General features: G+C 41.3%; 1 protein-coding gene across 4 annotated transcripts in view; it reads left to right on the top strand.

Moving 5' to 3' along the window:
* Positions 1–2,083: 2,083 nt before the first annotated feature.
* Positions 2,084–12,402, top strand: part of STON2 (stonin 2) — a 74,566-nt gene continuing 64,247 nt past the window's right edge. For 2 of the 4 annotated variants that reach the window (XM_058829948.1, XM_058829947.1), the window contains exon 1: positions 2,084–2,451. The gene's annotated coding sequence lies outside the window, so the exon portion shown is untranslated. Of the gene's footprint in view, positions 2,456–12,402 lie in introns of all 4 variants that reach the window. The other 2 variants (XM_058829949.1, XM_058829952.1) reach the window with 2 other exon arrangements.

Genomic DNA, 12,402 nt, shown 5'->3' with positions numbered 1-12,402 from the left:
GACCACTACGGGGCTGACTAAAAGTGTTTTCTGTGGTTTTGATTGTGAGAAGACTCTAGAAAATATAAAAACCTGTATCAGGTATGTTACCTGCTATTCCTTCCATTCCAGACCCTGTATTACTAGTATAAGAACTTCAGAAATACAACCCAAAAATTTCTTGCAAGTCCAAACAGAATAATAGTACTAAACAGAGTTGTGTGATGTTGTGGAAATGATGTCGTAACTTGGATGGAATAAATAGTGTAAGAGAATCAAATGTTGTAAAACATGTTTTTGCTTTCCCCCACCTCTCTCCCCCTCCTTTTTAAAAGGATGCTTAATACAGGAACTTCAATTTACCTTATATCAGAAAAAGTAATTGGTGCTAGAACAAATTTAAGCCTGGTAATCTGCATAAAAGAGGAAAAAGTGCTAAAAAGTGTACTATATTATATGCAAGCCTTTTTCCTTTAATGATTTCTTAAAGGAGGAAACATCCCTTTCCTCAGCCCTTAAACCATCTAACAGCTATGAGGAAATATGCTGTGGAGTGAAAACAAAGCAAAGATGGAAAATATATTTCTGGTTCTAAGTCTTAATTACAACCTGATTGATGACCTTTCACGTTTTGTGCTTCAGCAATGCAAGATACAGCAACCACTGCCACTGTTTGACTGTTTGTGACAGCATTTGTAGCTGCCTTCCTGACTAATAAGTTCAAACACTGTTGTGAAAAGTTACTCTGTAATAGCTTTTACTTTTATTCAGAAGGCACAGAAGAGGAAAAAACAAAAGAAGAAATGGGGTTCAGGACTTGACCAACACCACAGAAGGACTGGTAGCCTTCAGGTCTCTTTCTGACCAGGATCTTTCACAGTACAGTACATCAGAGGTCAGTAACATTATTCTGGATCCTGGATTTATTAAAGATGGGGAAGATAAAGGGAAACAACTGGAAAACTAATTTGTGTAGTTCTTTTTGGCTCATAAAACAATCCTGAGAAGAAACAAAGACACTAGTTGGACCTGAGAAGAACTATCCATGTCCTTGCTGAATTTACGCTGTACGCATGTAAATGAGGCTGACACCCAGCCTAAACCCATTTGGGCCCCTGGGCAGATTATTCAACATCTTCCAGGTGATTGGCTTTGTCTGGGTAATCAACGTCTTCTCCTGCCGGCTAACACAGGATCTGCCAGTCCCGTTTGGGAATGTGCGAGTTGTCTGCTATTTTCCCCCAGCCACCTCTAGCTGGCACTCGTGTCGGTGCTTTGGGACCCCGCTTGTGCCATGGAGACTTTGGGCTTCGGTTCCAGCGTTCTCCATAATGTGTGTCCCCACACTGCTCTGCACCAGGACCTCCTTCGAAACAATCAGGTGAACCAGGCATGCAAAGCAGCCGAGCGTAAAATCTGTTGTAATTACATGGTTATCTTGCACTCTGCATCTGAGATTTTCCCCAGTGTTTTTGCACTTTTTAAAACTCTTAGTTCACCCAGAAGAGAATAAAACTGCAACTTTTTTTTTTCTTCTTTTTACAGTCATTACTCATTAAGGCTGTTATTGTAGTCTTAGTACAAATGTTAAGGTCATTATCATTTCTCAGCTTGCAAGGTTCAGTTTTCTAGGAAGCTCTTTGGTGACTTGCTACTCTCTCAGCTCTCCAGAGTCATTCTCTGAATCTGCTAATGGATGTAAATGTACACATCTGTGCTTACGTTTGGGCTAATGATGCACATGTTCATTTTGCATAAGCGTCCTTCCAGCTGGAGTCTCGGCATTGTACTGAGGTTAGAAGTTAATTCCTCCATAAAGACATTTCCATATGCAAATTGCTCTCTGAACTACTTAAAGGCAAAAATAAGATTAATATTACCATACTATTTATATTATTAGGTTTGTAATACTCTTACAGTTTAGCAGCTTAAACATAATTTGGTTCATAGACGTTGTATTAACTTTCTTATCCATAATCCGCGAAATTTATCAGAGTCCAACAAAGGAGTGAGGTGCCTGTTAATTTGTGTTAGAAGTGTGCAAACGAACTCACCAGTCACAAATCAATAGCGTTGTATTTAAGCATGCCCGTTGAATAATCTCGAGCAGAAGGAGATTTTGTTTGCGTTATCGATTGTTATCTGCACATTGCTCTTTATTTTTTTGCCCGTGGGTGAGCGGAGACGGCAAAGTCCGTCAGCTTTGACTCCCATCTAGATGCGGGCGCTGAGAAACGTGGGAGGGATGGGTGCCGGGAGCGCGGGACGAGCCGCCCTCTCCGCCACCTGTGCGGGGCCCGGCCGTGCGCGGCGGGCAGCGGGGCCCGGCTCCGGCTCCGCGCGGGGCGGGGCGGGCCCGGCCAATGCGGCGCCGCCGCCAGCGCCCAATGGCAGCGGCGCGGGCGGGCCGGGCCGGGCTGGAGCCGCCGCCGGCCGCGCCGGGAGAGCGCCCGTGGAGCAGCGCGCCCGCCGGTAGGTGTGTGGGGCCGGGCTACTGCGGCCCGCGGGGAGGAGGGGGCGCGCCCCGTGCTCTGCCTTCTGAGCGCCGCGGAACGGGGGCCGCGGCTCGGGGCTGGCGGAGGACGTCAGAAACGGGAGCCCAGGAACCCTAAAGCGAAGGCAGGTGGCATCGCTGGCGGGGCTGGGGCCGCCGCCTGCCCCTCGGTGCTTGCGGAGCGAGGCCGCCCTCGGCTGCGCGCCCTGACGGAGCCGAGCTTCCCCTCCGCGCTCCAGCCCTTTCCCCGGCCGGGGTCGTGGCAGCGCTCCCAGCCGCCACCATCTGTAGCGAGTGTGGAGCCGGTCCCCCCGGTGCTCGCAGCCCCCCCGGGGGCCGTTCCCCGCGGAGGTGTTGGTGCCGGGCAGCCCGGCACCCCTCGGGCTGTGCCGTACGAGCGGGTCGCTGCTCTTGGGCTGCGGAAGGGTTAACGCTCCTTAGCAGCGGCCACCTACCCCTCAGCTGCTCTGTGTAATTACTCATGGTTTGGACTTTTTTCTCGCTTGGGTCCGCTGAATTGTGCCGCTTTTGAAACGTTTTTCTGCGGTTCAGATATTGCAAGGCAAACAAAAATCGCTCGCTCATCTTTCTGTTGTATTTGAATACGCTATGTAAATTGTAGGTTTAAAATGCTCAAATTACGCATTTCCATGCAAAGTGGATTTTTGTGTTGATATACAATCAGACAGCCTTTTCCCTGCCCATTTGTTTAGTTCATGTGTTAAGTATTCTTTCTGCACTGCATCTCCACTTTTCTCTAGATTCTTGCTAATTGTTTTGTAGATTATCTGGTTGTAATCAGCCTCTACTTTTCTGATCTTTTTTTTTCCCATGGCTTAATCTTTTTGAGACTTCGGGTTTCCAGAGACACAAAACTTTAAAAGATGTTCAGCTGCTTGACTAGATCGAGTGATGCTTTGCAGCTCTGTCTTCTCTTACTTTAGTTATGCCTTTTGCTAGGAAATATCCTTAGGATAATATTGCAGTATTGGTTTGAGGGCACTTTTAGTATTGTCGAGGCAAAAAATTGGCACACGTTGGCATTTCTTTACTTGTGAATCAGATATGAATCATTCTTGTCTTCTGTGAAATGTGTGTTTTGCAAATTTACTTGTCTGGGCAAGTAAATTTCAAACTACAGGTTCCTTGGAAAATGATCGTGTTTGCTAATTCTGGCATGTGACTCCGATTTTGTTTTTTCTTTTCTATGCCAAGGTGATGGAAACGTACCGTGCATTACACAGACAAGTGAGATCTGAACTTTGCTTTAATATTGTCCAGATGAACAGGTTTATTTGAATAAAGTTTTTGTTACCACCAAAAAGCTTAAAGAGCACTTTCCCACATCTCTATGAGATGTATTATGCAGGATTATGCAACACATTGGACTTCCCTCAATACTTAGTTTCCTAATGGCTAAGTTGTCTCTTCTCCAAGAATTTTCAGATTTGATTGATTATAATTTAAAGCAGTGTTTGCTGTGAATTACTTTGTTATGTCATGCTTTTTTTCAGATAAATCTTTGACCTTTTCTTTATATTACTAATGGCTTTTCATTATATTCCTATGGTGCTTTAAAGTACCAAGTGAGTAGCAGTAACTCCCTAGCAGATCTAGCATACAGGTTTCCTTATACGTAGGAATACAGCTGGCAACTTTAGTGATCTCTGCTCTTTTATAGTTTTGGCTTTTAAATTATTTTAAAAATATTTTTGCCATCAGGAGCATGATCATTAAACCTTCCAGTATGAAAAAAGGGTAAAATTTTTTTTTCTCTTACATAAAGCAGTGTATCTCAGTTCTGATTAGTTGTATGCTCTTAGAATTTGTGTCCTTTGTTATCATCAAGAACAGAACAACATACAATGGTTTTTAACTGCAGAGCTTTCCTTAACTTGAGTTCCTTGTATCCCTCACTACATCAGTGGAATATTAATACTTTGTGTGGTTGATTTAGATTACAGTCCAAGGGATGCAAGGTAAAAAGGTAACAGCTACATCTCACTAGTGGCCAATTCTCCATGTCGAGTCCTTGTTTGTGCTGCCTTGCCAGCTGTCTTGTTAAGAACTAGCAGCTGGTGCAGTTCTCTGGTTGAGAAACCCAGACTGTGTGTGGGTGAAAACCATATTGTGAGTGGGCTAAATACATCATGTTTATAGAGTCCATAATTTTCAGCTATCTCAAGTCTGGCATCAGCAAGTGAAGATGAGAAGTGGTATCTAAGTGTGTTACAAACCTCTCAAGATGTTTTGTACTGCAGGGCTTCTGTTGCCCCTGAAGCAGTGACTTTTTCAGTCAGTGAGACAGGTTCCAAGCTGGCATCAGCTATAAGGTCATGGCTTGTGGATTCTCCTGCTCCGTCACTTGGCTCCTGATAGTGCCCTTTCTTCATGCAGGTTTTAACCCAGGTATTGCACTGAGGCTTTATGCAGTAAGCTAACAGAATCAATTTTGAATTGTTGAAGTCTTCTTCAAGTTAAAGGCCGTCTTTGTGACACCATCAGCTTTCTCTTTGGAAGCTGGAAAACCAAAAAATTCATTAGGAACTAAGCTGTAGAATTATAAGGATTCATGTGGCGGTGGCAGTCTTCTGACATAAACTTTGCCATCTAAAAGTTGTGTTTATTTAAGACAATCACTTAAATTCACTCTGCTGGTTAACTAGGAAAGGACAACCTTCAAAAGGCAATTCTTGGCCAATTTGTCTGAACCCTTAGTTGCATTAAAAAAAAAGGATAAAGTACTCAACTGCAAAACCAGACTATTTTGTCCTCAGATGTCTTAGTACTTTTCTTTGGAGTCTGTCATGACGGATGTTTTCTTAGAGGATTGTGAATTCTGCTAATGGAGGTAATAACTTCACAAGTGGTTAACCTCAAGGAAGGAATGCCTGTCTTTGCATGTGTTGGGTATGAGCATGTGTTGTCTTCAAGACTATAGCTGTAATTATGACCACAAGAATTTGAGTCCTAGGAAATTAGAAACCTTACAACTTGACTTGTACATCTGGAAACATCAGGGATTAAATCTTCGCTCCTTGTTGGTGGCGAAAGGTTTACCAGGGCCAGAGGTTTAAACAGGGCCAGAAATCCATTTACAGGTGTCTATGTGGGTAAGACTGCTTCCCAGGAGGGGATTATGTATCCTCTATTGACTTCTGCCATTAATTTTCATTGTCTTCTAAATGTTCAAGTAAAGTGAGTCGTGTGGAATGGCCTGGTTTTTTTAAAAACTGAAAGGGGGGTAAAATTTTAGAAATTGTGATTGAAAAAATTGAAAAGACACAGTCCTGTGACAATACCAGGGAACTCACATCATGTTCCAGATTTCTTTTCTCTTCTGTATAAACTATGGATGCAAGTACATGAGTGCATTATTTAGAGTAGGAATGCACTTTTAAAATTAATGTCCTGATCACCTGCATTTCTGCAGTTCAGTTTGCATCTTGGAGCACATGAACTGATTCTGTTTGGGATAAAACTGAGCAGAAGGAGGAGCGCATTTAATGTACTCCTGCTAATGCAAATTCAGTCTACAGGATCATTTTGGAGATAATTGTAAGTAAAAACCACAAAAAAGGTAGTGTGAATGTTGTGCCCTTAATGCTAAGTATTTCACTCCACCACTCTGCTCCTACTGGTAAGGTTTTATGCTGTTTACTAGTGTAAACTTAGGATATAGTCTCTTGACCAACTTGACAACCATTTTTAAATTTAGTATCATTATTATTTATTGACAGAAAAAAAATACAAGAAAAAGAGTAACCATTGTAGAACAATGCTAAAGGAGTTAATAGCAGACATCAATGCTAGGACAATGCATCCCTTAGATAAACATAGAAACAAATAGTGCTCTTTTAATAGGAAATAATCTTAAAAGAAGTAGGTTACTGGAATGTATAGCTTTCTTATACATCTTTTCTATATGATACAGTTTCTGAAGGGAAACCATAAAATTAAAGAGCTTTGAACTCATCAATCCTGAAAATCCTTCAATAGGTGCTTTTTCGACAGGAAGTATTTCCCGTAATACTGAAAATATTTCTCGGCAGTGATACGTTAAGGTTTGTCAATAGCTGCAGTGAAATGTCTAGAAATGTGTGTAAGATTCCTTGAAGTTTGCACCCTTAGGTGTGAAAAACACATGCAACTCTAAGTTAGTTACTATACTCTTCTTGGAGGGGGATTCACCTCATTTGAAAACAGGTCAGGCAAAGGACCCTCTGGAGGTGTTGTGTTCCTTCTACTGACTATAAGCAGAGGATCAGGTGACTATCTCAGATGTCTGACTGTGTGTCTGGAGTTAAAGGAGGTGTGATTCATCTTGCTTTATTAAGGTAACTGAACAAAATGTCTCAGTACAACTCCTTCAGCTTGAAACAGAGGGCAGAACTGACCAGTGTGCTTCGGCATCCTACAGAGGTGCTCTAGTAGTTGAAAACTATGCTTATATTCAAAGAGCAGACAGTGTGCTCCAGAGCTGAGATTCAAAGTGGAGCTCCTGGTCCAAGGGCAGCATACCTGCCTGGTGAACTAGAGAGAAGGGATGTCTTTTTGCTGAGCTGTTTCTTAATTCATTATGCTCTTTTAGGCCAAGTTTTAGTTGGCATTTATAGATATGAATATTTATAGAAACCAGTTCTCTATGGGCCCTTGGGTTTTCCAGCTGTGAAATGAAAGGATTATCTTCAATTTACTTTTTAAATAGGGGGTGGCTATATGATACAGTAATTTTGCTATCTGAATCAGGGGCCTCTGGTGAACAGAAGGTACTATTTTGCAGAACTTCATGGTGGTTTTGTGGTTGTGTGGGTGATGGAAATGCATGAAAAAACCTCTACTAAGCAGTTTTGAAGAGAAAAGTATTACTAAGTACAAAACTGAAACTAGAGCTGGTCAAGCTCCACAGCACAAGGCCTGTTTATTTTCTAATAAAGCAGTTTCAATTGAATAGCTGTAAGGAAGAATTTGGCCTATGAAGTTTAATGATTAGTTGCTGTTTAGCTGCCAGCTGCTTCTAATGACAGAAACTTGCCAACAGAAATGCTCCTTTCTCTCTGATCCTCACTAGGTTGTTTCAAGTTCACCATAGTTCAAGTATTTACCTGGCTAAAGCTTGTATTCTATATATAAAAATTATACATGGTGTAAACATCAGGTGCATGTTCCCAAATTTATCCTATATTATCCAGTACATGGGTTTAGCATGAGGAATGAGATCTCAGTTGATAGGTGCATGGATTACTTTGGCTGCATTCACAGCCAGAATCTCAAGTGTCACTGAAGAGGATAAAACTGAGATAGAACAGACTTGGCAGATCTGGGCTTTCCTCTCCTAAATAAAACGTCTCTGAGCTCTGCAACTTAATCATCAGTCTCTCTGAATGGAGGCAGCTATATTAGTTTACCACACTACATATGGGCTCAGAGCTTGACACAGCATTCAACTCTATTTTTTTCACAAAAAAGTTTGCGGATTCTCCCTGTATCCAGTTCAGGCTATTGATAGGAATGTGCTTGGAGCTGAGGCTGACTGAGGGTAGCCCCATACCTTTGGGAGCTGCAGCTTCAAACAGCTACATTAGTTCTTCAGTGGCACTGAAAGAGGCACTAACTTTCAAGGGATAATCCTTTCTTGTCATGAAGTTTGTCTTAAAAAAAAAAAAATTTCCTAATTCTGCTAATTTTCAGTAATTTCTAACATGCTTTTGTGTCTGTGTGAATTATGTGTCAAATTTACAACTCTGACACAATGAGTCTTGGTAACAGTGTCCTCTGTCCCTTTGTGGTCCTGTGCCTTTATGAAAGAGGAAGTAAATACCTCAGATATTTTGAAATCTACTTGTCTGTATCCCACTGCCAAAACTTGTGGGATATGGTATCCTTTGCCAAAGGTTTGCTGGATTCAGCCTCTCCAGAGCTGCCAAGAGAGCAGTAACACTACATTAGCATTGCCATGAAGTGGTATTTCCACATACCGTAATGCTGTGCTGCTGAGACTGAATGTGGGCTGAGGAACAGAGTAACCATGGTCATTTTTGGCTACATAAGGCTGGGTGGGAGGTGGGAGTGACCTGACTGCACTTGCTTCCATTTCCAGAGCAGCTTCAGTAAGCAGCCATGCTGCCAAACACACGGCACTGCTGGGAGTGTTACCTAGGAGGGGTTTCACAGGCAGGATATTCAGATTCCAGACCTTTTAATGAAGAAGGGCCTTGCTGTATGACCTGAGTGCCCAGCATCCATCTCCAGTGCTTTATGTTGTTTTGTTCAATGGAGTGAAGTCTTCATAAAGTTCTTTTTTCTTTGTTTTCCTGACTACACTCTAGAGTTTTCAAGGCAACAATAGACTTGTCTTCAACTTGTGGTGGCTTGGATGAAAAGGGGTTTCTTTGGTGGTTTTTGATCTTGTGCTTTTGTGGTTTTTTTTTACACGGTTGCTCTACTAAAGCACTTGCATGACACGGAAGAGGTCGTGCATTAACCTGAAAGAAGAAAGTTATGCAATATCTGACAGCACTCAGAAATGTAACATGAAACATGAATTAAATTCATGTCTAAAAATTTGGGATACCACATTGCTGAAGACCAGCTGAGGGCCAGAATATGTTCATGACTTTGCTTCTCTTACCATGTGACTCTGATCTTACTCTGTAGGTTTCCACATATATAATGCAGAAGAGCACAGTTCTAGCCACATAGAATGGCTGGTCACCTGCTGCAGTTGAACTTCACATGATTTCATTAGGAGCTGTAGTAAAAAGACAAGGAGTAGTGGGTACAAACTGAAATAGGGGAAATTTAGGTTAGACATTAGGAAGAAATTATTTACTGGGAAGATGCTGAGACACTGGAACAGGTTGCCCAGGGAAGTTGTGGATGCTCCAACCGTGGCAGTGTTCAGAGCCAGTTTGAGTAAAGTGTCCCTGCCCATGACTGGGGGTTGGAACTAGATGATCTTGAAGATCTCTTTAAAGATTTAGCATTTTATGATTCTGTGATTAAATGATAAAATAAATGTCAGCTATTTGAAACTGTAGCATAAGGTTTTTGAGAAGGAAAGAACAGGGAAATGTATTGCTGTACGTTTATCTGCCTTTTCCTTTCTCTTTTCCTTTCTCTTTTCCTTTCTCTTTTCCTTTCTCTTTTCCTTTCTCTTTTCCTTTCTCTTTTCCTTTCTCTCTTCCTTTCTCTCTTCCTTTCTCTCTTCCTTTCTCTCTTCCTTTCTCTCTTCCTTTCTCTCTTCCTTTCTCTCTTCCTTTCTCTCTTCCTTTCTCTCTTCCTTTCTCTCTTCCTTTCTCTCTTCCTTTCTCTCTTCCTTTCTCTCTTCCTTTCTCTCTTCCTTTCTCTCTTCCTTTCTCTCTTCCTTTCTCTCTTCCTTTCTCTCTTCCTTTCTCTCTTCCTTTCTCTCTTCCTTTCTCTCTTCCTTTCTCTCTTCCTTTCTCTCTTCCTTTCTCTCTTCCTTTCTCTCTTCCTTTCTCCCTTCCTTTCTCCCTTCCTTTCTCCCTTCCTTTCTCCCTTCCTTTCTCTTTTCCTTCCTTTCTCTTTTCCTTCCTTTCTCTTTTCCTTCCTTTCTCTTTTCCTTCCTTTCTCTTTTCCTTCCTTTCTCTTTTCCTTCCTTTCTCTTTTCCTTCCTTTCTCTTTTCCTTCCTTTCTCTTTTCCTTCCTTTCTCTTTTCCTTCCTTTCTCTTTTCCTTCCTTTCTCTTTTCCTTCCTTTCTCTTTTCCTTCCTTTCTCTTTTCCTTCCTTTCTCTTTTCCTTCCTTTCTCTTTTCCTTCCTTTCTCTTTTCCTTCCTTTCTCTTTTCCTTCCTTTCTCTTTTCCTTCCTTTCTCTTTTCCTTCCTTTCTCTTTTCCTTCCTTTCTCTTTTCCTTCCTTTCTCTTTTCCTTCCTTTCTCTTTTCCTTCCTTTCTCTTTTCCTTCCTTTCTCTTTTCCTTCCTTTCTCTTTTCCTTCCTTTCTCTTTTCCTTCCTTTCTCTTTTCCTTCCTTTCTCTTTTCCTTCCTTTCTCTTTTCCTTCCTTTCTCTTTTCCTTCCTTTCTCTTTTCCTTCCTTTCTCTTTTCCTTCCTTTCTCTTTTCCTTCCTTTCTCTTTTCCTTCCTTTCTCTTTTCCTTCCTTTCTCTTTTCCTTCCTTTCTCTTTTCCTTCCTTTCTCTTTTCCTTCCTTTCTCTTTTCCTTCCTTTCTCTTTTCCTTCCTTTCTCTTTTCCTTCCTTTCTCTTTTCCTTCCTTTCTCTTTTCCTTCCTTTCTCTTTTCCTTCCTTTCTCTTTTCCTTCCTTTCTCTTTTCCTTCCTTTCTCTTTTCCTTCCTTTCTCTTTTCCTTCCTCCTTTTTTTCTGAGTATTGATTTGGTGTATCTAACTAAATTATTATATATCCTCAAACCATGGAATTTTGAAGGATTGAATCACATTCCTATACCTGAGTGAAAACTGGAGATGTTTTTTCCATGCACCTGTAAATAGTGGTTTGATTAGTTTTGGTTATGTGTAGCCTGTGCATGTACAGCTACAGCACTTGTGTCCCACTGGCTCAAGCCAGGCATACAAGAGGGTGCCACTGCAGAAGCTTCCCCAGGAAATGATTTGGCCTCCAGGGACCTTCCCCAGGGTGTCTGCACAGCTCTGTCATGCACACAATATGCAGTGCTCCCTGCTATTCCAGTTTTGACAGTTTACTTTTACAGTAATACCCCTACCATTGAGTGATTATCCATTGTCCTGCTGTGTGGAAGCTGGTAAATATGAATTTTCGTGTATAATACTACACAGTTTTTAACACCCTGCATGCTTTGTAACTGGGCATTTGTGTCAGATTAAAAGATGATCTCATGGAAGCCACGTAATAAAGTTGGTATTAATTAATTGATGCCCTCTAGCATGAGGTACAACCAGTCCTTCTTCCTGCACCTGGTATCAGACTTGCATTGTCTCCCTGTTGTAGCTTCCTCAGCAAAACAGTGAGTGTAATAAAATACGAGTGATTTGCTGCCTCCATATGCAGGGGCCTGCATCACTCACACCATGTACCTCTGCATCACTTAAAAGATCACACCTAGATCAATGGTCACATGTCATGGATTCCTCATTTGGAATGCACAAGGTTGCCTGCTGTCTCACAGGGTACTAACCAGAGACTACCACTTACTAGTGTGTGTTAGTAAAAACAAAACCAAAACCAAACAACAAGAAGTGAAGGATTTTCTCCTACTCTCTGTTCTACATCATGCTGGTATACCATACATTCTTATGTTTTCACAACTAAATACAATTAAACACAAATGCATTAGACAGTGCCATTGCAAACATACTCTTTTGTACTGTGTATGAACTTGACTTGTCAGGAACTTTGTTTCTACTTCAGATATATTTTTGGTAATATTATATAAAATACTGGGTACTTCTAAATTAAATCTTTGTACAAGCTTTTTTTTTTTTTACAGAGCTGGTTTTTTTTTCATTCTCTTGAAACAGGAGTATCCATGCTAAAGGACTAGAACCATCATGTCTAATGGGCCTATATTTAGGCTGTCTAAAATAGAGAGTGACAACAGACATGATATTTGTGGGTTGCCCTGAAGGACTGCAGTGTCCTGGCTTCACATTAAGCGACTCTTCAGACACTGGAAATGAGGAAAGACCGGTTGGATCATCAAAAGAATTTTCTGCTAGGGCAAGCTTGTTCCCTGTGATATCTCTTCCAGAGTATTGGTTTTTGTCTGGCTTTGAATATACAAGAAGGGTTTCCTTAAACTGGAGGACAACTTCACATTTTTAATATTGCCTTTATCTATAACAATCAAGAAGGATCTCCTTTGTAACAAAAATCCCTTTTTAAACTCTTATTGTTGGAAGAGTGCTGCTGATACAGATTAGATGTTATAAAATGTCACATAGAAATACAATTATAGAGAAATTATTTATACGTAAATA

Source organism: Poecile atricapillus, chromosome 1 (genome assembly GCF_030490865.1).
Source record: "Poecile atricapillus isolate bPoeAtr1 chromosome 1, bPoeAtr1.hap1, whole genome shotgun sequence".
Classification (NCBI taxonomy): domain Eukaryota; kingdom Metazoa; phylum Chordata; class Aves; order Passeriformes; family Paridae; genus Poecile; species Poecile atricapillus.
The sequence above is the reverse complement of the archived record's forward strand: the minus strand, read 5'-3'. Positions and strand labels throughout refer to the sequence as shown.